The 26683-nt window shown below is 44.8% G+C and overlaps 1 pseudogene; it reads right to left on the bottom strand.

Moving 5' to 3' along the window:
* Window positions 1–23577: 23577 nt before the first annotated feature.
* Window positions 23578–25404, bottom strand: LOC129543372 (heat shock factor protein 1 pseudogene; annotated as a pseudogene).
* Between the last annotated feature and the right edge of the window lie 1279 nt (window positions 25405–26683).

The raw sequence follows: 26683 nt of genomic DNA, 5'->3' as shown, positions 1-26683 counted from the left end.
TGGAGGTACTTTGGGGAGCATTTCCTATTCTTCTCTTCAAACTTAGGTTTTTGAAGCTTATGAGTAAAGAAAACAATTCTTATTACAGATTTTTAAAAATTCTAATATGTATGTTTTCCTCCAGAGCAGCATATGATTTTAACTGCCTTATAGGTTTAGCTCTTTTCAAGTGCAGTCTAAATGCTGTCAGACTTTATTGGTCCGTAGAGCAAGTCTCTCAAACATTGAGAACTCAGAGTTCCTCTTTCGGTTCAGTTTTGGTTTTCTGTTGATATATAACAAACTGTCCCAAAACATGATGCTAAAACAGTGACCATTTGATTGCTTCTCACAATTCAGTGGGTCAGGAGTTCTGGCGGGTCACAGGGTCCTCTGTCATCCCTGTGGTGTCCACGGGGCTGGAAGTTCCATCAGGGCATCTTCCTCCTGCGCTCAGAGTCTCAGCTTGAGGGCTTCAGTGGCCCGGGATGACTGGAACCGCCTGCCTGTGGTCACACCTCTGAGGCCTCAGTTCTCAGTGCTTTGTTTTGACTTCTTCGTTCAGTCACTCCAACAAGGTAAACAGGCTTTTTACCTGGAGACCCAAAGTTCCCAGAACAGGGACTTCCCTGATGGTTCAGTGGCTAAGACTCCGTGTTCCCAGCGCAGGGGGCCCAGGTTTGAACCCTACTCAAGAAACTAGATCCCATGTGCTGCAATTGACACCTGACACAGCCAAATAAATAAATACCAATGTTCCCAGAAGAGGACAATTAGAAACTGCTGGGTTTCTTAAGGCTTAGGCTCAGAACTGGCACACATCAAGTCCACTGCGTTTTATTAAATCAGGTGACAGGGCCAGCACAGGCCAGCACTCTGCTCTGTGAAATCAAGGAGAGAGGCCTATGTGAGGTCGTGAATACTGGGAGGCATCCACTGGGGGTCACTGATGTCACAGGCCTTCACCTGCATCAGCCAGCCCTGCAGACCAGTCTTCCCCTGATATCTCTGGATGAGCCACAAGAGGCCTCATACATGTCCATAAACATCAGCTGTGGCCACCATGAAGCACCGACTGTGTTCTTCCTCTTCCATTCTTGGTTTCTGCCCACAGTTCTCAAAGCCACTCAAGGAAGTTTTGCTTTCTGATCCTCATATCATACTAACATCCATTCCCACTGGAAGTAAATTCTCTACTATAATTAATTTATGCAATGCATTCTTTAGAATTCTGGTTGATGAACTAGCCAATGCCTTTCTGCCTTCACTTGGGAAGAAAAATAATTCACTTGAACAGTAGTGCCTCGGGGGTTTTACTGAGAGTCCTTCTATTTATCATAAATCTTGAAGGCTGATCTGGGTGACATAAAGTTCCCTAAAGGTTCCACTTTGTTGCATACATGGATGATTTGTTTCTTTGTGCTCTTTCTCAAGGCTCCTCACAGGAAGACAGCATCCAGTTTGCTAAAGCACTCAGCCCTAAAAGAATATAAAGCTACCAAAGATAAAGTGCAGTTTGCCCAAATCTGGATTCAGTATCTGGGCATCTGCTCTTAGAACCAGGACTACACCTAGATCCAAATAGACTTCGTGGTCTCCTAAGTTTCCCCAAACCCAAAACTCGTGCCAACTGCTTTTCTCTGGATAGCTGGTTATTGTCAAAATTGGATTTCAACTTCTCTTATGGCCAAACCTCTGTATGTTTTACTGAACAATAATGACCCCAACCCAAATTTATGGAAACTGGAGGACATAGATTTAAGACTTCAAAAGAGAGTCTGATGAACCCACAGGCCATTCAGTTCAGTTCAGTCGCTCAGTCGTGTCCGACTCTTTGCGACCCCATGAATCACAGCACACCAGGCCTCCCTGTCCATCACCAACTCCGAGTTCACTCAAACTCATGCCATCGAGTCGGTGATGCCATCCAGCCATCTCATTCTCTGTCGTCCCCTTCTCCTCCTGCCCCCAATCCATCCCAGCATCAGAGTCTTTTCCAGTGAGTCAACTCTTCGCATGAGGTGGCCATTCTTTCTGGAGTTATTTCTCCACTGAGCTCCAGTAGCATACTGGGCACTTACCAACCTGGGGAATTCCTCATTCAGTATCCTATCATTTTGCCTTTTGATACTGTTCATGGGGTTCTCAAGGCAAGTATACTGAAGTGGTTTGCCCTTCCCTTCTCCAGTGGACCACATTCTGTCAGACCTCTCCACCATGACCCGCCGTCTTAGGTGGCCCCACACGGCATGGCTTAGTTTCATTGAGTTAGACAAGGCTGTAGTCCGTGTGAACAGATCGACTAGTTTTCTGTGATTATGATTTCAGTGTGTCTGCCCTCTGATGCCCTCTCGCAATACCTACTGTCTTATTTGGGTTTCCCTTACCTTGGTCGTGGGGTATCTCTTCATGGCTGCTCCAACAAAGCGTAGCCACTGCACCTTACTTTGGACATTAGGCATCCCAATTATCGGATTCCCTTTCTCCTTTTTGTATATGAAAACTAAGGAATGCCTTTGGAGTATTCACCCCAAAACAGGGGGACCACTATTGACCCATAGGGTATTACAGCCAGCAACTGGCCACCTTGCCCTAGAGCCATTATGGTCAATGCCCTTTTGGTCAAAGCCACTGAGAAAATGATTATGAATCTCCTTTAACCATTTGTACCTCACGCAGTAGAAACCCTCCTGAATTCTCATTACACTGAACATTTCTCGGCCAGACGCCTCACCTCCTAAGAAGTCCTTCTGCTACCTGATCTCATGTAACCCGTTTATGTTATAGTCATCTTAGCCCTGTCACCGACAGAATCCCTCGTAACTGCTTAATGCTGATGGACCACCTCCTGATTCCCCTTGGTGATCTTGAAATTCCTCTGGGTAACACTGCTTTCTTATGGTTTACTGACGGTTTTTGTTCAAAAGGTGACAACCATAAATATTATGCTGGGCTGTTATTACAATTCTTTTTGATGTTGAGGCAGCATGTTTACCTATGGCCAACAGGCTGAATTATATAGTTTTACATGGGCTTGTTCTTCAGACAAGGACAATATTTATATGGATAGTAGATATGTTTTCGGAGTAGTTCATGATTTTAGAATGCTGTGGAAGCAATGTGGCTTCCTTACTTCAGAGGAAATAAATTTTTAAATGGCTTCTATGTTCAGAAATTATTAGATGCAGTACTTTTACCTGCTGCTTTAGCTACTGGTAAGATTCTGGGGTATTCTGAACTTGACCCTTTGGAAGTTAAGGGAAATCACCTTGTTGATATTTCCACAAGAAATACTGCCCTTAAAGGGACTACCAGCTACTAAACTTCTGTCATGATCCAAAGGAATATTTTTCCCAAATGATAACTTAGAAACACTGGCTAGAGAAGTCCAACAAATTGGCCTCAGATAAGGAAAAACAAGATTTGGAATTCAAAAATTGTTGATTTGATTCTGAAATTCCCACTCCTCACTACTATATGTGGATTAACTCATTGATTTACTGACAAAATGAAAGCATTCATGACTCAATATTGGTGATGAAGCATTAACAATACAACAAAAAGTGCCCACCTCACTTACCCCATTGGCCAGAAGTATAACCCAGAGAAGTCTATTCAACTATTCCTACATGTGAACTGCCTAATGGACCATTCAAGTTCTGGCAAGTGGATTTCATACAATTTCCTCCATCTTATGGATATTTGTTTCAGTCACAGTCTGTATGTTTTTATGCTGGAACAAAGCCTTCCCTTGCAGATGGGCTACTGCCTCTTTTGTGGCTGAAGTCTTTTGGGAAAAGATCCCTACTTAAGGCCTCCTCTCAAACTTCACTAGTGATCAAGGAACCCACTTTATTGGCCAGATACTTAACAACTTGCCTGCACTTTGGCCAGTTTTACAACAATTAAAAGACGCTTGCTCCTTGGAAGGAAAGTTATGACCAACCTTGATAGTATATTAAAAAGCAGAGACATTACTTTGCCAACCAAGGTCCGTCTAGTCAAGGCAATGGTTTTTCCCGTGGTCATGTATGGATGTGAGAGTTGGACTGTGAAGAAGGCTGATCGCCGAAGAATCGATGCTTTTGAACTGTGGTGTTGGAGAAGACTCTTGAGAGTCCCTTATACTGCAAGGAGATCCAACCAGTCCATTCTAAAGGAGATCAATCCTGGATGTTCATTGGAGGCACTGATGCTAAAGCTGAAACTGCAATACTTTGGCCACCTCATGCGACGAGTTGACTCACTGGAAAAGACTCTGATGCTGGGAAAGGTTGGGGGCGGGAGGAGAAGGGGACGACAGAGAATGAGATGGCTGGATGGCATCACCGAGTCTGTGGACATGAGTTTGAGTGTACTCCGGGAGTTGGTGATGGACAGGGAGGCCTGGCGTGCTGTGATTCATGGGGTCGCGGAGAGTCGGACACGACTGAGCGACTGAACTGAACTGACAACAATTTCACTGTGGCTCGCACCCTCAGTTCTCTGGTTTAGTCAGATGCACTAATGTCATCATTAAGATTCAATTGGCAAAATTTGTAGAGTCCCTCCAAACGCCTTGGAAAGACCCTCCAAAGCATCGTCATTGGTCCTTCCAAGCCTCAGACCCATCGCTTTCGGAACTCATAAGTGCTCAGCCTTTGAGACAGTTTCAGGATGCCCAATGCACTTGGCTTCTGCTTGTTTTGACCCACAACTGATTAAAGGAGAGGCATTCCAATATTGCAAAGGCCTAACTGCTTCTATTAAAAATAACTGTGCTTTGGTAGAGCAATCTTTCCACAGTATGTTTTCAGAAGAGGAAGACCTTATGCATCACACCTTGCAATCTGGGGATTTTATCTCTTGAAAAAGACACCTTCAGAGGAAGGCTCTTCAACATTGCTGGAAAGGCTTTCACCAGGTATTTCTAACCAACCTTTGTCCTCAAAAACTCTGAGGAATAGACCTTTGGATTTACCTAACATACCTAAAGAAAGTACCGAACCCTGGCCAGACCTGTATGTCACTTGGCGACCTGAAAGTAAAGGCTCCCGGAACTGATGCAGATGAGAGCCAACGAAACGGTTTTCCCGAAATATCTGGACGAGGCCTGCTGAAAACTTTTCACCAAACCTTTTTGATTATATAGTACCTCGGAATATCTCCAGTGTCTATGATCTTGATAACATACAGACTTTAGATAAAAGGTACATGAGACTTCTCTCTCCTGACCCTCTTTATTGCTTGAATGTGACCTTGATAGGTTTTCAATCTGTGCATTTTCCTTCTTATATAAGACACTACACCCAGGAAAGGTCCTTTCTGATATTGAGGGACAAAGAGCTGTTGAAGTTAGAAAATCTGTCTCTTAATCAGCAGTGCTTCCAGAGAATGACCTTGATCAAAAGGGAGAAATGGCAAAAAAAAAAAAATAATAATAATAATAATAAATAGAAAGTGAAAGTGAAGTCGCTCAGTCGTGTCCCACTCTTTGTGACCCCATGGCTCCCCCATCCATGGGATTTTCCAGGCAAGAATACTGCAGTGGAAACCTCAATTAAATAGTCAGGAGACCAGCAGGGGGAGCTCTCACATGCTGCAACAGTCAGTTCAGTTCAGTTCAGTTCAGTTGCTCAGTCCTGTCCGACTCTTTGCGACCCCATGAATCACAGCACACCAGGCCTCCCTGTCCATCACCAACTCCTGGAGTTCACTCAAACTCATGTCCATTGAGTCGGTGATGCCATCCAGCCATCTCATTCTCTGCCGTCCCCTTCTCCTCCCGCCCCCAATCCCTCCCAGCATCAGTCTTCCAGTGAGTCAACTCGTCGCATGAGGTGGCCAAAGTATTGGAGTTTCAGCTTCAGCATCAGTCCTTCCAATGAACACCCAGGATTGATCTCCTTTAGAATGGACTGGTTGGATCTCCTTGCAGTCCAAGGGACTCTCAAGAGTCTTCAAGCATCAATTCTTCGACAATCAGCCTTCTTCACAGTCCAACTCTCACATCCATACATGACCACGGGAAAAACCATAGCCTTGCCTAGATGGACCTTTGTTGGCAAAGTAATGTCTCTGCTTTTTAATATGCTATCTAGATTGGTCATAACTTTCCTTCCAAGGAGTAAGCGTCTTTTAATTTCATGACTGCAATCAGCATCTGCAGTGATTTTGGAGCCCCCAAAAATAAAGTCTGACACTGTTTCCACTGTTTTCCCATCTATTTCCCATGAAGTGATGGGACCAGATGCCATGATCTTTGTTTTCTGAATGTTGAGCTTCAAGCCAACCTTTTCACTCTCCTCTTTCACTTTCATCAAGAGGCTTATGAGTTCCTCTTCACTTTCTGCCATAAGGGTGGTATCATGTGCATATCTGAGGTTATCGATATTTCTCCTGGCAATCTTGATTCCAGCTTGTGCTTCTTCCAGCCCAGCGTTCCTCATGATGTACTCTGCATGTGAGTTAAATAAGCAGGGTGACAATATACAACCTTGATGTACTCCTTTCCCTATTTGGAACCAGTCTGTTGTTCCATGTCCAGTTCTAACTCTTGCTTCCTGACCTGCATACAGGTTTCTCAAGAGACAGGTCAGGTGGTCTGGTATTCCCATCTCTTTCAGAATTTTACAGTTTGTTGTGATCCACACAGTCAAAGGCTTTGGCATAGTCAATGAAGCAGAAATAGATGTTTTTCTGGAACTCTCTTGCTTTTTCCATGATGCAGCGGATGTTGGCAATTTGATTTCTGGTGCCTCTGCCTTTTCTAAAACCAACTTGAACATCTGGAAGTTCATGGTTCACATATTGCTGAAGCCTGGCTTGGAGAATTTTGAGCATGACTTTACTAGCGTGTGAGATGAGTGCAACTGTGCGGTAGCTTGAGCATTCTTTGGCATTGCCTTTCTTTGGGATTGGAATGAAGACTGACCTTTTCCAGTCCTGTGGCCACTGCTGAGTTTTCCAAATTTGCTGGCATATTGAGTGCAGCACTTTCACAGCATCATCTTTCAGGATTTGAAATAGCTCAACTGGAATTCCATCACCTCCACTAGCTTTGTTCGTAAGGCCCACTTGACTTCACATTCCAAGATGTCTGGCTCCAGGTGAGTGACCACGCCATCGTGATTAATTATCTTGGTCGTGAAGATCTTTTTTGTACAGTTCTTCTGTGTATTCTTGCCACCTCTTCTTAATATCTTCTGCTTTGGTTAGGTCCATACCATTTCTGTCCTTTATTATTCCCGTCTTTGCATGAAATGTTCCCTTGATATCTCTAATTTTCTTGAAGAGATCTCTTGTTTTTCCTATTCTGTTTTCCTCTATTTCTTTGCATTGATCGCTGAGGAAGGCTTTCTTATCTCTCCTTGCTATTCTTTGGAACTCTGCATTCAGATGCTTATTATCTTTCTTTTTCTCCTTTGCTTTTCGCTTCTCTTCTTTTCACAGCTATTTGTAAGGCCTCCTCAGACAGTCATTTTGCTTTTTTGCATTTCTTTTCCATGGGGATGGTCTTGGTCCCAGTCTCCTGTACAATGTCACGAACCTCAGTTCATCAGGCACTCTATCTATCAGATCTAGTCCCTTAAATCTATTTCTCCCTTCCACTGTATAATCATAAGGGATTTGATTTAGGTCATATCTGAATGGTCTAGTGGTTATCCCTACTTTCTTCAATTTAAGTCTGAATTTGGCAATAAGGAGTTTATGATCTGAGCCACAGTCAGCTCCTGGTCTTGTTTTTGCTAATTGTATAGAGCTTCTCCATCTTTGGCTGCAAATATAATCAATCTGATTTTGGTGTTGACCATCTGGTGATGTCCATGTGTAGAGTCTTCTCTTGTGTTGTTGGAAGAGGGTGTTTGCTATGACCAATGCGTTCTCTTGGCAAAACTCTATTAGCCTTTGCCCTGCTACAGTAGCAGAGTCTAATAGGAAGAAGAAAGACTCCTCTTCCTTCCTGACAAGGACTCACTCCGTCAATGAAAAGTCATAGATTCTCTGTTTTTTTATAGCTGTCCTAACTTCCTTTCTGCTCTATAGAAGAGTTCTGAGCTGTGTGTTTTACCTCATTTTCCCAAAGGTTTTCCATAGCATGAAGCCTCAATTGCAATTAGCTTTACAGCTTTCTCTTCCCTGTCTCACTTTCCTACTCCTCTGTGCTTCCATTGAGTACTTCCACTTGAATACTTGGTTTTAGGGTCTCTTTTGGGAGAACTGAAACCAAGACATTCATGTTAAATTTGAAAAGCCCCACGCAAAGAGAAGAGATTGTCTAATCAGCTTTTTAGTGCCCCATTCTTAAATATAGGCAGATAGCCAAGGATCATCAGAAGTTTTAAGAAAAGTCTCTAACTTGAAATACAGAGATTAGTCAAAACAAGAGTAAAAGACTACCTCAGAGGCGTGTGTTCATGCTCAGTTGCTCTGGCATGTCCAACTGTTTGTGGCCCCATGGACTGTAGACTGTCAGGTACCTCTGTCCATGGGATTTTCCAGGCACGAATTCTGGAATGGGTTGCCATTTCCTCCTCCAGGGGATCTCCCTGACCCAAGGGTGGAATCATGTCTCCTGTGTTTCCTGCATTGGCAGGCAGATTCTTTACCACGGAGCCACCTGGGAAGCCCCTACCTCAGCGGAAACAGAGACTAAAAAGGGGAAAGAAAACTTGCCAAAGTATCTATTGTGAATATCTTCAAGAGAGTGAAGAAATATAAATTTATGAAACAATCATAGAATACTATAAAAAATAATATTCAGAGAACAAAGCAGAGCTCTTGAAAATAAAATATATGATAGTAGAAATGAAAAACATAGAGACTTGAAAGATAAAGTTGGTGAAGTCTCTCAGAAAGTAGAGAAAAAAAAAACACAATGAAAAATGGGGGGGTGGGAGAAAGGATTTAAAATATTTAGGAAATCAGTCCAAGAAGGCCAGTATCTGATTCTGGGAGTTATATAAAGAGAAAAAAAGAAAACAGTTGTGGCTTCCCAGGTTATCCAGTGGTTGAGAATCTGCCTGCCAATGGAGGGGACATGGATTTGGTCCCTGTCCAGGGAGATCTCATATGTCACCAGTAACAAGGCCCGTGTGTCCCCAGCTACTGAAACCCGCACACTCTAGAGCCCGTGCTCCTCAACAAGAGACGCCAGCACAATGAGAAGCCTGTACACCTCGACTAGAGAGCAGCCCCTGCTCACCTCAACGAAAGAAAACTCTCGTGCAGCAGTGAAGACCTTCAGTTCGGTTCAGCCGCTCAGTCATTTCCGACTCTTTGTGACCCCATGGACTGCAGCATACTGAGCTTTCCTGTCCATCGCCAACTCCTGGAACTTGCTCAAACTCATGTCCATTGAGTCGGTGATGCCATCTAACCATCTCATCCTCTGTCGTCCCCTTCTCCTCCTGCCTTTAATCTTTCCCAGCATCAGGGTCTTTTCCAGTGAGTCAGTTCTAGAGCTGATAAAAATAAATAATTTTTTAAAAAGAAAATACAACAGTTGGAAGGATATAACCAAAGAAATAATTTAAGAAATTTTCCAGAACTGGTGGATGAGTTTCTAGAGAGACGAGACCCAGCACATTAAATAAAATTAGTTCAAGAGCTATATTGGGCTTCCCAGGTGGTGCTAGTGGTGAAGTACCTGTTGCCAATGCAGAAGACATAAGAAAAGTGGGTTCGATCCCTGGGTCGGGAAGATCCCTTGAAGGAGGGGATAGCAACCCACTCCAGTATTCTTGCCTGGAGAATCCCAGGGACAGGGGAGCCCTGGCAGGCTACAGTCCATGAGGTTGCAAAGAGCTGGACATGACTGAAGCTACTTAGCATGCATGCAGAGCTATATCATTTTGAATTCACCACTGTGAAAAAAGGGATCTTAACAACTTCTAGAGAGGCTAAAACAGGTTGTTTTTTTTTTTTTTTGGCTGCACCACTCAGTACGTGGGATTCTAGTTTCCCTGCTGCTGCTGCTAAGTCGCTTCAGTCGTGTCCGACTCTGTGCGGCCCCATAGACAGCAGCCACCAGGCTCTGCTGTCCCTGGGGTTCTCCAGGCAAGAACACTGGAGTGGGTTGCCATTTCCTTCTCCAATGCATGAAAGTGAAAAGTGAAAGTGAAGTCGCTCAGTCATGTCCGACTCTTTGCGACCCCATGGACTGCAGCCTACCAGGCTCCTCCGTCCATGGGAGTTTCCCTACCAGTGATCAAACCTGCATCTGCAGTGGGAACACGAAGTCTCAACCACTGGACCACCAGGCAAGTTCCCTAAAACAGGTTTTACACAAAGTATCAAGAGCAAGAATGCCATCCATTGAAAACAAAAACACAGCGGAACAATGCCTGCAAATTTCTTAGGACATTTTTTTCCAAGCTAAGATTCAATACCAAACCAAATTATTAATTAGTTCATGAGGAATATAAGTACACTTCCAGATGTACAAAGTGTCGAAGCATTTGCTTCTCACACACCTTTGCTCTGGAATCTTATAGGATGTGCTCCACCACAACTAGGAGCTAAACAAAAAAGAAGAATTCTTGATATGCATGAAATAGGAGATCGAACACAAGAGAAGAGGAAGAGAATTCCCAGAAAGACAGTGAAAGGAGACTCCAAAGGCCACAGCTGTTCAGCAGGCTGGAGGGCAGCCAGTTCCCATAGGAGCTGGTCAGAGGCTTCAAGGGGAAATTTCATTCAGAAAATGTGGTAGATGACTTGATGTGTTTGCACAAATTGAAGAGAAATACATACTAGGAGATACTTGGAGGTTGAATTAATGGTAAGAATATAGAAACAATACTCACAAAGGCAATTATTAGGTCGAGGGGAATGAGAGTTTATTTAGTGAGTAACGCTTATGGACTCATAATATGTTAATGATGAATATCCATTTAAGCAAAAAGAACTATATAGTACTAACTCTGTGTGGTGACAGATGGTAACTAGACATCACGGTAATCATTTTGTAATGTATAAAAATATCAAATCACTATGTTCTGTGCCTGAAACCAATATAATATATTGTATGTCAATTATAATTCAATAACTAGTTTTTCAAAATGAGCTATGTTGCACTGGAGAAATGGATAGATGGGTGGGAGGAGGAGTGTTGTTTCCTAACCATTTGAATCTTTAGACTAAGTACATGAATAATTGATTAAAAATTATAATGTTGATTAAAAGTGTAAAAGTATGAAATTAATACAAAACTAAACAGCTAAGTGAAATAAGATTGGGACTTCTAAACTGAAAATGAGGTACCAGTAGGGATCAGCAGTCTACTGATTTTTGTGAAGTCTCATAAAATTATATGACTTTTTGTTTTTCAGTCTCTTCACTGAAATTTTTTTAAAATTATTTATTTTTGGCTGTGCCACCCAGCATGTGGAATTCTGGTTCCCTGACCAGGGATTGAACCTGAACCCTTTGCAGTGGAAGCATGGAGTCTTAACCACTGGACTGCCAGGGAAGTCCCTGAAATTTTTTATTGAAGTATAACATGCCTACCCAAAGTGTACATGTCATAAATATACAACTTGATTTTGACTTTTACACCTATTTTTATATTGGTCTATTGTTGTCAAGATGTATTGTGAATATTTTCTGTTACTTTACCAGTTACCTAATTTACTTTTAACTATGTTACACAAATAAAAACAAGACCAAAATTATATGTTTTGTACAAGAAACACATCAAATACAAAGCTATATTTAGGTTAAGGATGCAAAAAGATATACTGTGAAACTCTAATCAAAAGAAAGCAGAGGGGCTATATTAATACGTGACAGATAGACTTCACAGTAAGGAGTGTTACCAGGACAAAGAGGGATCAACTCATGAAGAACATAACAGTCCCAAATATTCATGCGTTGAACACAGCTCCAAATTATGAATAGTAAAACTTACAGATCTGAAAATCAAAATGGACAAATCCAAAATTATAGCTGGAGGCTTCAACACTCCTGTCTCAGTAATCAATGAAACAAGTAGACCAAAAATCAGCAAAGATAAAAAGACCTGAACATGCTCAACAAACTTGACCTAATTGACATTTATAGAACATTCCACCAAACAGAAAAACAACATTCTTTCCAAGAGCACATGAAGGGTTCAGCAAGATCAATCATAGTCTAGGCCATAAAACAGCCTCAACAAATTTCAAATAACTGAAATCATAAAAAGTACGTTATCTGACCACAACTGAATTAAATTAGAACAATATCTGGAAAACCTTTCAGATATTTGCAAGTTAAACAACACACTTCTAAATATTAACCCATGTGTCAAAGAGGAAGTCATAAAGGAAAATAGAAAATATTTTGAATTGAATAAAAATAGAAACACAATATATCAAAATTTGTGGGGTATAGCCAAAGTGGTGCCTAAATGGAAATTTAAATATTAAACTTAAGAAAAGTTTCAAATTATTAATCTATGTCCCTTCTTAAGAGACCAAAAAAAAAAAAAAGAGCAAATTAAATTCAAAGTGAACTGAACAAGTAGGAAATAAGGAAGATTCGAGAGGAAATCAATAAAATTGAGAACAGAAACATAAATGAGAAAAATCAGTGATACCAAAAGCAATTTATTTGAAAAGACCATTAAAATCATATAAACCTATAAATAGACACATCAAGAAAAACTGTTTTTAAAAATCTGTAGGAGCAGAAATCAAATTGGTGCTAGCTACTGGCTTCATGTTAGGAGAGGGGACTGACTACAAAGGAGCAGGAGGAAATTCTGAGGCATCTGGAAGTGTGCTATAGGTTGATTGTGGTAGTGTCTGTGATTGTACACATTTATCAAAATACATGGAACTGTACACATAACAAGGGTGATTATACTGTATGTAAATTATATCTCAATGAACCTGAAGTAAAAGAAAATATAAGAGTGCATTTTAGTATTTTATATAGAAGGAGAATTTCATGAAATTTTTGTTTTGGATGCATGTGTGTTCTGGACTGCAATAAGAAAATGCTTTTTATCCCATAAATTGGAGTTAAAAAAGAAAAAGCAAGTCATTGTCTGAGAACGTGCCAAGGTCCTCCCTGTCTTGGGACTTGACACGAGTCGGTCCCTCTGCCTGAATCACTGAGATAGTTTATCCTCCAACTTCAAGTCACCTCAGGGAGCCTTTTCCAGGCCACCCCATCACGAAACCCAGTGCCTCCCCGTTCTCTGAAGCAATAATTCCCTCATGCTGCTTATTTCCTTTGTATCATTTACTACAATCTATACTATTTCTGTAGCAGTACAGTGAGTCTGTGGGCTCAGACGCTGTAATCAGATAAGAGCTTTATCCTTTGCCACCACTGTTTCTGAGAACCTGCCCTGTGGAGCTACTTCTTTCTCTGCCTCTGAACAACTCAGGAAGGCCACAGGACATATCCACTCACTATCTCTATAAAAAGCCCTTCACACTTCATTTTAAATTACATTTCATCTCTAGGCCAGCTATCACTGGCTTTGAGATAGGCGATACGTGGACCCCTGGGCTGGACATCTGGTGTTTGTCAAGTGGAGTAAAATTCAAGCTTTGTTCTCACCCAGGCACTCCGAGGACAAAACTAGTAGCAGAAGCTGAGCTCTGCTGCAGTAACGAGATTAGGTGCCCACTCCCAAGGTCAAGGAAAACTTCCCTGTCTACACATGCGCAAGAAGGGCACACGCACAGGAAGGGCTTCTTACAAGTCAAAAAGGGGGGCCCCACTCCATAACAGGCTTGGACATGCACCCACACACCGCTGTGGTAGAATCCATCTTAGCAGAAAGTTGCACGCCCATCTTGCAAAGGACCCAAGGACCAGTCAGTTGTGAAAAAAGAAACAAGACAATTGGCCACATGTAAACAAAGACCACGGCTTCCCAGGTGGCTCAGTGGTAAAGAATTTGCCTGCCAATGCAGGAGACGAAGGAGACGGGGGTTCGATCCCTGGGTGGGGAAGATCCCCTGGAGGAGGGCATGGCAACCCTCTCCAGTACTTTTGCCTGGAAAATGCCATGGACAGAGGAGCCTGGTGAGCTACAGTCCATAGGGTCGCCAAGTGTGAGATGTGACTGAGCAACCATGCGACGCATACTCTCAAAGACGTGGAAGGACTGCCTACATAAGAGATTTAAGCTACCTCTTCATTGTGCTCCTCGTTCAGACACCTCCACCGCTCTCTGGGTGTGTATTTCTGCCTTGCTTCTGTCTTAAATTAACAGTTTCTCTGTGTGCTTTCCCACATGTTAATATGCTGTTTCTCTAATAATAAACTTTGTACCTGTTCTCAGTTTTTGCCTCCTTGAAACATTCTTACCTTCAAAAGGAAGCAGGGGTAGGGGTGGGTTGGGGTTCTAAGGAGGAAGCCAGGATGACTTTGCTCCTATCCTCGAGACCTGGTGGTCCAGTGGCTAGGATTCCTGGTTTTCATCCAGGCTACCCAGGTTTAAGGGGCTTCCCAGCTGGCTCAGAGGTAAAGAATTCGCCTACCAATGCAGGAGACACAGGAGACACTGGTTTGATCCCTGGGTCAGGAAAATCTTCTGGAGGAGGTAATGGCAACCCACTGAAGAACTGATGCTTTTGAATTGTGCTGCTGGAGAAGACTGTTGAGAGTCCTTTGGACTGTAAGGAGATCCAACCAGTCAATCCTAAAGGAAATCAACCCTGAATATTCATTGGCAGGACTGATGCTGAAGCTGAAGCTCCAGTACTTTGGCCACTTGATGTGAAGAGCTGTCTCACTGACCTTGATGCTGGGAAAGATTGAAGGCAGCAGAAGCTGAGACGGTTAGATAGCATCACTGATTCAATGGACATGAATTTGAGCAAACTCCGAGAGATAGTGGAGGACGGAGGAGCCTAGTGTGCTGTAGCCCATGAGGTTGCAAAGAGTCAGACATAGCGACTGAACAACAGCAAGAACAACCCAATTCCTAGGCAGGGAACTGAGATCTCTCTTCAGAACAGCTCACTGCTCTCTCTCCAGATAAGCTTGACTTGGAAAATTGTGCTGAGGAACAACGACAGTGCAGCTGGCTTTTTCGTGTGTTTCTTTCCAGCCTCACTCAGCACCCCACCGTACCCATCAAGCCACAGGCAGGGAGGCAAGCGGAGGAAATGCTTTACTCAATAATCAGCACAGACCAGCAGTGGTTGCAGTTTCCTCTGGCTGTGGCAGATGTTCAGATTGACTTTTGCTCTGTGGGATGTTTGTGGCTTTGTATAGCCCTGTGATTGCTAGCTACCTCTTACCTACAGTTTGTATCCCAAGCTTTGAATTTACGTAGGTGTTGAATTGGCTGTAATTCTCCTCATTTCCTATTTTTTGGGTGCTTTGCAACATTCTCTTGACAGCTACTCCATCAAAAGGTGGAGCTTTTTTGCCACACTCCTGGAATTTGGATTGGCCTTATAACTGGCTTTGGTCAATAAAACAAGGTGGAAGCAACCTTGTGCCAGCTCTGAGCTGAGGCCTCAGAAAGCTCTTTACACTTCTGCTTTCAATCCCAAAACACAGTCAGGCTAGTCTTCTGGATCACTGGCCCTGTGGCCCAGGCACCTCTTATCACTGCAGCCACGCCCAGGCAACCTTCAGAAGCAGAGCTGTCCAGATTCAGCAGATCACAAACAGAGTGAGCTTTGCTGAGATCACAAGAATTTCATACAGGAGCCCAGCTCACTGCTGACTCACAGAAGGGTGACCTAACTGTATGGTTGTTTTAAGACACTAAATTTCAGGGTTGTTAGATATACAGTGTTAAAAAAACAAAGTGGACTGAGAAAATTTGAAGATCTAATTGGCATTATTCAATGATTCATGAAACGGACAGCACCCTATCTAACAAAGAGGAGTGTGCTCAGGGAATTCCCTGGTGGTCCAGGGGTTAAGGGGGCTTCCCTGGTGGAGCTAAAGGTAAAGAATCTGCCTGCCAATGCAGGAAACAAGAGACGCGAGTTTGATCCCTGGGTCAGGAAGATTCCCGGGAGTAAGACCCTGCACTTTCACTGCCATGGGTCCAGGTTTGACTGCTGGTCAGGAAGATCCCACAAGTCCCACAGCATGCCCACCCCAAAAAACAAACAAAGCTAAGAGAAGTGTGCTCTGAGGAGATGTACAAGATGGAAAGATTTTATGGGCAGAAGGAGGGTGAGACAAAGAAGTTAAAAGTGAATTTTCCAGGGATGATCCCTTTGCCTTATGGGAAGGCAGGGGGTCTTATCAAGCTGATTGCTTCACAAGGGTTTCTCAGGTAATTTCAGAGTAATTGGTTTAAAATTCCACTCCTGGGAGAAGCTGAAACTGCTATATCATCTCACGGAAAAAGCTGAACAAGGATTTTGGCCATCCCAATACTAAGTTTTGGTGGGACTTGGCACTCACTATGCTGTGCTTATTTACTCAGTCGTGTCTGACTCTTTGCGACCCTATGGACTGTAGCCTGCCAGGCTCCTCTGTCCATGGGGATTCTCCAGGCAAGAATACTGGAGTGGGTTGCCATGCCCTGCTCCATGGGATCTTCCCAACCCAGGGATCAAACCCAGGTCTCCTGCATTGCAGCTGGATTCTTTATTGTCTGAGCCACCAGGGAAGCCTATGAATACTGGAGTGGGTAGCCTATCTCTTCTCCAGGGGATCTTCCTGACCCAGGAATTGAACCAGGGTTTCCTACAGTGCAGGCAGATTCTTTACCAGCTGAGCTACCAGGGAGGACTTAGCATAGTTCAGTTCAGTTGCTCAGTCGTGTCCGACTCTTTGCAACCCCATGAAACATAGCACGCCAGGCCTCCCTGTCCATCACCAACTCCCGGAGTTTACTCAAACTCGTGCCCATAGAGTCGGTGATGTCATCCAGCCGTCTCATTCTCTGTCGTCCCCTTCTCCTCCTGCCCCCAATCCCTCCCAGCATCAGGGTCTTTTCCAGTGAGTCAACTCTTCGCATCAGGTGGCCAAAGTATTGGAGTTTCAGCCTTAGCATCAGTCCTTCCAATGAACACCCAGGATTGATCTCCTCTAGAATGGACTGTTGGATCTCCTTGCAGTCCAAGGGACTCTCAAGAGTCTTCTCCAGCACCACAGTTCAAAAGTATCAATTCTTCGGCGATCAGCTTTCTTCACAGTCCAACTCTCACATCCATACATGACCACTGGAAAAACCATAGCCTTGACTAGATGGACCTTTGTTGGCAGAGTAATGTCTCTGCTTTTTAATATGCTATCTAGGTTGGTCATAACTATCCTTCCAAGGAGTAAGCGTCTTTTAATTTCATGGCTGCAATCAGCATCTGCAGTGATTTTGGAGCCCAAAAAATAAAGTCTGACACTGTTTCCACTGTTTCAAGACCAGGACTTCGCATAAGAGACTCCATCTGGGGCCTGGGGTTTCTTCTTAAAAACAGCAATTAGCTCACTGATACATTCTGTTAAGAAGTTATCTGTGCCAGCTGGATTCTGGTTAAAAATTTGCAAGGCATACTCTTATCCCTTTGCTTTAATTTGTGTGTGTGTGTCCTTATGAGTGTTTCTTTTTAAACTTTATTTATTTATGGCTGTGCTGAGCCTTCGTCGCTGCACTTGGGCTTTCTCTAACTGTGGCAAGTGGGGGCGCCTCTTTAGTTGCAGTGCATGGGTGATGCATGCAGTGCAGTGCATTGCAATGGCCTCTCTTGTTGGGGCGCACGGGCTTCATCAGTTGTGACATGTGGGCTCAGCAGTCACAGCACACAGGCTCCAGAGGGTGGGCTCAGTACTTGTGGCACACGGGCTCTGTTCCTCCACAGCAAGTGGAATCTTCCAGGACCAGGGATCAAAGCAGTGTCCCCCGCATTGCAAGGCGGATTCTTCACCATTGGAGCACTAGGAAAGCTCCTTATGACTCTTTTATTTAAAAACTCCAAATAATAGGACAAGAATTATTGTTTATTTTGGTTTTCCAAGCCAACTTTTCTTGGCATAGGCTCTTTGACTGCAGCCTTGTGAAGTGGAGATTATTATCTACTTTATGAATAGTTAATTGAGTCCGTGAAACTTAAAAGATGTGTCCAAAGTTACTTAGCAAGACATAGAGCTAGAATATGAAGCTAGGCAGTCTGGCTCCAGAGCTGATGCTATTAAACATCATCTACACACATTGAGAAGTATTTCCTGGTATGTGTGTAAACCAGTTTGAGAAGCATGGGCTTAAAATAATGTTTATCTGTTACCTCTAGCCTTTACTTTCTCAAAGTTATTTCTAAATAACAGGCAGCACTCCCCAAAACATAAACATCTCTTTCAAATCAATAAGAAAAATATTGACAACCAATAGAAAAATGGGCAAAGGATATAGATTATTTATGGGAAAGGAAATTCAAATGGTTTTTTAACCATTTGATTGAAATTGAAGTAGTTAATTTCACTCCTAACTTAAAAAAAAAGCCATTTATCTATTTAATTTATTTTGGCTGCACCAGGTCTTGTTGCTACACCAGGCTGTCTCACTGCAGCAAGCGGGGCTACTCTTCGTTGTGGTACGCAGGCTTCCCATCGAACTGGCTTATCTTGTTGCAGACTATGGCTTCGAGGTGTGCACACGTTTTAGCAATTGTGGCACACGGGTTTAGCTGCCCTGAGGCACATGGGATCTTCCCAGACTAGGGATAGAACCCACATCCCCTGCATTGGCAGGTGGAGTCTTAACCACCCTTGTAGGGACCACAAGGGAAGTCTCTACTCCTGACTTTTAAAATGTAAATTAAAATAACAACACACTTTTTTGTCCATCAAATCAGTCAGTTCAGTTCAGTTCAGTTCAGTCGCTCAGTCGTGTCCGACTCTCCGCGACCCCATGAATCACAGCACGCCAGGCCTCCCTGTCCATCACCAACTCCCGGAGTACACTCAAACTCATGTCCACAGACTCGGTGATGCCATCCAGCCATCTCATTCTCTGTCGTCCCCTTCTCCTCCCGCCCCCAACCTTTCCCAGCATCAGAGTCTTTTCCAGTGAGTCAACTCGTCGCATGAGGTGGCCAAAGTATTGCAGTTTCAGCTTTAGCATCAGTCCCTCCAATGAACATCCAGGATTGATCTCCTTTAGAATGGACTGGTTGGATCTCCTTGCAGTATAAGGGACTCTCAAGAGTCTTCTCCAACACCACAGTTCAAAAGCATCGATTCTTCGGCGATCAGCCTTCTTCACAGTCCAACTCTCACAACCATACATGACCACGGGAAAAACCATTGCCTTGACTAGACGGACCTTGGTTGGCAAAGTAATGTCTCTGCTTTTTAATATACTATCAAGGTTGGTCATAACTTTCCTTCCAAGGAGCAAGCGTCTTTTAATTTCATGGCTGCAATCAGCATCTGCAGTGATTTTGGAGCCCAAAAAAACAAAGTCTGACACTGTTTCCACTGTTTTTCCATCTATTTCCCATGAAGTGATGGGACCAGATGCCATGATCTTTGTTTTCTGAATGTTGAGCTTCAAACCAACCTTTTCACTCTCCTCTTTCACTTTCATCAAGAGGCTTTTGAGTTCCTCTTCACTTTCTGCCATAAGGGTAGTGTCATCTGCATATCTGAGGTTATTGATATTTCTCCCAGCAATCTTGACTCCAGCTTGTGCTTCTTCATGGACACAGATAAAGAAGCTTGATAACAAGCTCAGTTGGCAGGAGCCAGGGAAGGAAATTAGTACTGTTCGTACTGTCCATTTTTTTTTTCCTTGTCTGTTCCAGCCGGCAATGAAAGCAAAGAGTCTTAACTACTGGACCACCAGGGAATTTCCTGTCCACACATGGTTGATGGAAGGGTACAATGGTGCAACCTCTATAGATGGCAATTTTAAAATATCTACTGAAACTAAATATCTACATATTCTTTGACCAAGCAATTCTACTTCAAAGAACATACATCTACGCTGGACATTTTTAGACTCAGTTCAGTTCAGTCCCTCAGTCGTGTCCGACTCTCTGCAACCCCATGAATCACAGCACGCCAGGCCTCCCTGTCTATCACCAACTCCCGGAGTTCACTCAAACTCATGTCCACAGAGTCGGTGATGCCATCCAGCCATCTCATTCTCTGTCGTCCCCTTCTCCTCCCGCCCCCAACCTTTCCCAGCATCAGAGTCTTTTCCAGTGAGTCAACTCGTCTCATGAGGTGGCCAAAGTATTGCAGTTTCAGCGACTCAAAGGGAGCGCTATTACAAGCAAGAACTACCCCAGATATCTGTAGGTACAGTCACCCTGACCATGAATTACACACAAGGATCTTCATTGCAGCACTGTGTGTGTTGGTAAAATACTAGAAATAATTCAATTATGTCTCAACTAGATGAATTGTTAAATAAAAGGGTCATTATCCCTACAATAGACTGTAACACAATGGTTAAAAACGAAACAACTCTGTAAATATTGATTTCAAGATATGAAGTGTAAAAAACCAAGGCAAAGAACGCTGAGCATGATATATTAGCATTTATGTATTTATATAGAATATATGTAAATCCACACTTGTATAAGAAGGCACTGTCTCTGGAAGCTAACAGACCCAGGTCTGGGGGCTCTGAAATGGTACAATTCTGGTGGCCCTTTCTAAGAAAAATAATGCCAAAAGTACAAATACAAAATTAGGTACAATGCCTGGGAAGGGCCCAAGCAAGCAAGAGACCCTGATGTGTTAGTCACTCAGTTGTGTGCAACTCTCTGCAGCCCCATGGACTGAAGCCCGCTAGGCTCTGCTGTCCTCAGGCAGGAATACTGGAGTGGGTTACCATTCCCTTCTCCAGGGGATCTTCCCAACCCAGGTATCAAACCCGGTCTCCTGCATTGTAGGTGGATTCTTTATCACTGAACCACCAGGGAAGCCCAGGAAGGGACTCTGATGCAGAAGTGTAATTAGCTTCACAGTTCAGTTCAGTCACTCAGTTGTGTTTGACTCTTGGTGACCCCATGGACTGCAGCATGCCAGGCCTCCCTGCCCATCACCAACTCCCAGAGCTTGCTCAAACTCAAGTCCATCGAGTTGGTGATGCCATCCAACCATCTCATCCTCTGTCGTCCCCTTCTCCTCCCACCTTCAATCTTTCCCAGCATCAGGGTCTTTTCCAATGAATCAGTTCTTCATATCAGGTGGCCAAAGTATTGGAGCTTCAGCGTCAGCATCAGTCCTTCCAATGAATATGCAAGACTGATTTCCTTTAGAATTGACTGGCTTGATCTTCTTGCAGTCCAAGGAACTCTCAAGAGTCTTCTCCAACACCACAGTTTGAAAGCATCAATTCTTCGGCGCTCAGCCTTCTTTATGGTCTAACTCTCACATCTGTACATGGCTACTGGGAAAACCATAGTTTTGACTAGACAGACCTTTGTTGGTAAAGTAATGTCTCTGCTCTTTAATATGCTGTCTAGGTTGGTCATAGCTTTTCTTCCAAGGAGCAAGCGTCTCAATATCATGGCTGCAGTCACCATCTCCAGTAATTTTGGAGCCCAAGAAAATAAAGTTTGTCACTGTTTCCAATAAATTGCCTCTATTCAGAAACAGGGTTTCCCTGACAGTTCAGCTGGTAAAGAATCCACCTGCAATGGAGGAGACCCCAGTTCCATTCCTGGGTTGGAAAGATCCCCTGGAGAAGGGAAAGGCTACCCACTCCAGTATTCGGGCCTGGAGAATTCCATGGGTCGTAAAGAGTCAGACAGGACTGAGCAACTTTCCCTTTCATCTGGGAAGATGCAGAAGAAACCAGTAAAAGAGTTTGCCTCCTGAGAGGTGAACTGATACAGAACAGAAAAAAAAAAAACAGAGGATGTGCCTTTCTCCCTTTGGAATTTTGCACATATGCTCTCTATTCAGTAGGAAGAATTCCTTTGTAAATATTTGCAGTGTCAAATCAATACAATTCCTAAACAATCAAAACAGATAATAATTTCTCAGTGTAGTTGCTCAGTCGTGTCCAACTCTTTGCTATACTCCATGGACTGTAGCCCACCAAGCTCCTCCGTCCATGGGATTTCCCAGGCAAGAATACTGGAGTGGGTTGCCATTCCCTTCTCCAGGGGATCTTCCTGGCCCAGAGATTTAATCCAGGTCTCCTGTATCGTGGCAGATTCTTTACCATCTGAGCCACCAAGGAAACCCCGGTGTTTTACAGGTTCCAACGAAACAGGTGTTTACAATGAGAGAGCTCTATATTTAATAATTTATTAGTTTCTCTAATTTTAAAAAGATCCATCATTTGGCCACCAAGTAAGAACAGGAAAAGACCTCTTATAGGCCTAATATAAACAAACAAACACACAATACAGCAACCTAGTAAGATCACGTAGGACATTTACATCTCAGAGACACAGAGAAATCAGCTTCCTCCTAGAAGGCCGTGCTTAAGGTTTAACCAAGCCAGCTTTTAATTAACTGTATACGCCTTAAAGAGCCTCCTCAATATTTAGGGCAAGATTTAATTTCTCCAGTTAACTAGGTAGGTACTCACAAGAATTTCTCAGAGAAAGATACATTTCTTTCTTTAGAGATTTCACTCATTTTCAAGACAAAAAAGAAGGTACATACCTTTGTTGGTTGGTTGAGCTAATGATAATGACAACTGTTTTTTAAATGTCAGTAGCTTCTTTCCATCATGCTGCTGCTGCTGCTAAGTCACTTCAGTCGTGTCCGACTCTGTGTGACCCCATAGACAGAAGCCCACCAGGCTCCCCCGTCCCTGGGATTCTCCAGGCAAGAACACTGGAGTGGGTTGCCATTTCCTTCTCCAATGTGTGAAAGTGAAAAGTGAAAGTGAAGTCGCTCAGTCGTGTCCGACCTTTAGCGACCCCACGGACTGCAGCCTACCAGGCTCCTCCATCCATGGGATTTTCTAGGCAAGAGTACTGGAGTGGCTTGCCATTGCCTTCTTTCCATCATAAGAAGTAATAAAATCTAGATCTTAAAATTGGCCTTAAGGTTTTATTTCTCATATACTATTGATCATCTTACTGCACCTTCTTGCTAATTTTTTTTTTTACAGCATCCTTTTTTCTTTCATAGATACTCTAGCTTATCTATGAGGAAGTTTATTATAATTTATGAGTCGTTTCCCTCTTCTCTGTTTCCTCTGTGTTGTTTTTTTTTCCCCAGCCACAGACGGAGCCTGGACATTCATAGATCTCTGCCTGTCTCATGTGTCCATCCACATGTATCTGTATATCTCTGGTGGCTCAGGCGGTAAAGAATCTGCCCCCAATGTGGGAGACCCAGGTTTGATCCCTGGGTTGGGAAGATGACCTGGAGAAGTAAATGACAACCCACTCCAATATTCTTGCCTGGTAAATCCCATGGATGGGCCTGGTGGGCTACAGTCCATGGAGTATAGCAAAGAGTTGGACACGACTAAGTAAGGACAACAACATCTCAACAGAAGGAGAAAGGCAAAAGGTGTGTGTGGTGGGGTGTCTCTCATGTAAAAAGTCCAACATACAGTTCTACTTGTACTGGTCAGTCCAAGTGTGGCTGTGAAGTGCCAAGCAAGTGATGGCACACAGGGATGGCCCTTGGTGCTGACTGGGGGCCATGGCAGACCAGTTACCAGGCTCCTGAGACCAGCCTTGCTTCAGGAGGGGTGGGGAAGGGCACAGGCCGGCCCTCCTTCAGTCAGCAAGGAGATGGTGGGATCCCCTCCGTGGTCTTCCCCTGGGAGAAGCAGCTGCCTTCCTCTATGTCAAAGTGCACCTGAAGGTTGCTGGCTGACACAGAGCCTGGGGCCTGCAGGAGCTGCCTCCCGGAGTCAAGGCTACTGTTCTCTGCTTCCAGAGGCCCAGGGGACTTGCGGACCAGGCTGCTGCCCGGGTCAGGCAGGCTCCTGTTGGGCACTGTCACCAAGGGGCAGAACAGATCCAGCAGGGCGCTGGTGTCCATGTGAAAGCCGTGGCTGGTCTGCAGGTCATCCAGGATGGAGTCTGTGGATCCAAGTAGTCCTTGAGCTCGGTCCCTGACTGGACTCAGTAATGCAGACAGCAGGAGGGGCTGGGGGAGAGATGGGCGACCCCAGGCCTCTGTGGGGTGTGAGTCAAATTGTCCAGGTGGGTTAGGCTGATGGGGGTGGGGGCGGGGCTGGGAGGGGCAGGGACTGTGGGGAGGGCGCTCCCCCCAACCCCTCATCTGTAAAGGGTGTGGTCCATGTGGCCTGGGTGGCAGGCTTAGGTTCTCCCGCAGAATGGAGTCAATGAAGGTATCTGGGCTCCAAAATCACTGCAGCTGGTGACTCAGCCATGAAATTAAAAGACGCTTGCTCCTTGGAAGAAAAGCTATGATCAACCTAGACAGCATATTACAAAGCAGAGACATTACCAACAAAGGTCTGTCTAGTCAAGGCAATGGTTTTTCCAGTGGTCATGTATGGATGTGAGAGTTGAACTGTGAAGAAAGCTGATCGCCAAAGAATTGATGCTTTTGAACTGTGGTGCTGGAGAAGACTCTTGAGAGTCCCTTGGACTGCAAGGAGATCCAACCAGTCCATTCTAAAGGAGATCAGTCCTTAATATTCATTGGAAGGCCTGGTGCTGAAGCTGAAACTCCAATACTTTGGCCACCTGATGCGAAGAACCGACTCATTGGAAAAGACCCTGATGCTACGAATGATTGAAGGTGGGAGGTAAAGGGGATGACAGAGGATGAGATGGTTGGATGGCATCAGGGAGGTGATGGACATGAGTGTGAGTAGGCTCCGGGAGCTGGTGATGGACAGGAGGCTGGCGTGCGGCAGTCGGACACGAATGAGTGACTGAACTGAACTGGGGACAAAGGAGTCTCCACCACAGAGGATGGGTGCCCGCAACCGGGACTAGAATCCTTGGCCCAGGGGCTCTGAGGTGAACTGGGGGGGTGGGGGGATTCCTTCTTGATTCCAACCAAGGGCCTGCTGGACAGAGGCCTCTCTTTGCCAAGGGGCTGCTGGGGGGAGCTCAGTGATGGCACAGATGATGGGTACAGAACTGGCAACAGCATCTGGTGAGGAGAGGCTGGGGCCGGTGTAGGCCAGGCGGGAGCCTCATAGGGGCTGTGGTGGACCTGCTCCAGGGAGTATTGCCAGTCATGCTGGGGCTTGGGATGTGCGGAGTCGCAGTCTTCAGCATCACCGGAATCGTTCTCATCACCTGCAGAATCCAGCTGTACGCGCCAGCCAGATGAAGACGTGGACGAGCCTGGCGACTGCTTTCTGCAGCCTGGCGTGCTTCTGACGCAGGCCGGCCACCTCCCGGCACGGGGCCTCGTCCTCTGCTTCACGGCTGGTGGGTTGGGGTCCATGCTCTCCTGCTTCCCCTTCATCCACGGAAAGGCGGCCAGCAGCCTGGTGACACTGTCCTGGAGAAGCTTTATGTCCTCACTCCTCAGGGTGGACGCGCGGTCACTTTCCTCCTGACTGTTCTCCAGGAGCTACTCCTGGCCGCGCAGGAAGCGAGTGCTGGCACTCGGGGTCATCGACCCTGGCCTGACCCGGCCGCCGGTCTCGATGAGAACCACTGTCCGGAAGCCACAGGGGCCGAGCCGCCGCACGAGGCTGGCCGCGCCTTGCTCGGGGACTCAGGCAGCCGGCCGGCCTGGTCGAGCACGTGGACACAGCTCCGCGTGTCCATCAGGGGTCGCTCAGGAGGGTCCACGGCTTGACCAGAAAGGCCGGGACGTTGCTGGACCCACTTGAGCCAGGGGCCTTCGGTGGGATGGAGAACCATCCGACCGGAGGCCGCGCAGCTGCTGCCGGTGACAGCCCTGCAACCGGCAGGGACCGCATGGCCGCCGCCATCTTGCAACAGGCGCGCTCCCACCAGCTCCGCCGGCTCTCCTCCTTGTTGCTTTTTTTTAAAATTTTTTGTTCCTGTCCAAAATCTCCCTTAAATGTTTAGTGGTCTTGACCTGAAAACTTCTGCTTAAAAGCAAGCCACCCGCAAGCTAGTGGTCCACTGTGGTACCCAGGTGGGAACTAGTAGCCTTACTGTGAGTTATTGAGAGGGAATCCAGACTTTAAACGTTTTGAATCAGGGGCTTCCCTTGCTGTCTACTAGTTAAGACCGCCTTCTGATGCAGGGGGTGTGGGTTTGATCCCTGGTGGAGGAGGGATCCGATGAGCTAAGATCCTACCTGCCTTGTGGCCAAAAAACCAAAATGTAAAACAGAAACCATATAGTAACACATTCAGTAAAGACTTTTTAAAGATTTTGCTTTGAATCACATTCAAATGTCTATATTTGTGGGTATTTTTTCTTGAGGGAGTCAGTTGCCTCGAAGTTCAGACTCCTGGGGGATTGAAAGTGGATTGCCAGTCTTCTGGGACCCACCTGGGGAAAGGAGGCTGCAGGTTCACTGCTTGAGATATAGGCCTTCCATCAATAAAAGTCTCTGTATTCAGTATGGAGCCTCATCTCTGCTCTCTGTTGGGTGTGAGGTCCCCAAAGCCAGATTTGTGTGGTTTGGCCCTGTTTTGCAGAAAGTTTTCACTTTCATCTCAGGTTCAAAGGATTTGTTAACAAAATAAGCCATTTGTTTTACACAGATAAATAATACAGATATTTATTAGAGAATTATCTAACTTACTTTCAACATACTAACATCAAAAGAAAAGAGAACTAGAAAGAGTAGAGAATATATCACCAAATTGAGTTTTGACCAACATCCAGATTTAAACAGCGCTAGGAAGTCCTGTGTCACAGCACATCTGGAGTCTCAGTTGGGAAAGGGTCACAAGCAGCATGTCCTGCTGCAT

This window comes from Moschus berezovskii, chromosome 23 (assembly GCF_049115385.1).
Source record: "Moschus berezovskii isolate FMDL1 chromosome 23, NW_MosBer_1.0, whole genome shotgun sequence".
In the NCBI taxonomy this organism is placed as follows: Eukaryota; Metazoa; Chordata; class Mammalia; order Artiodactyla; family Moschidae; genus Moschus; species Moschus berezovskii.
This window is presented reverse-complemented; position numbering and strand designations above follow the sequence as displayed.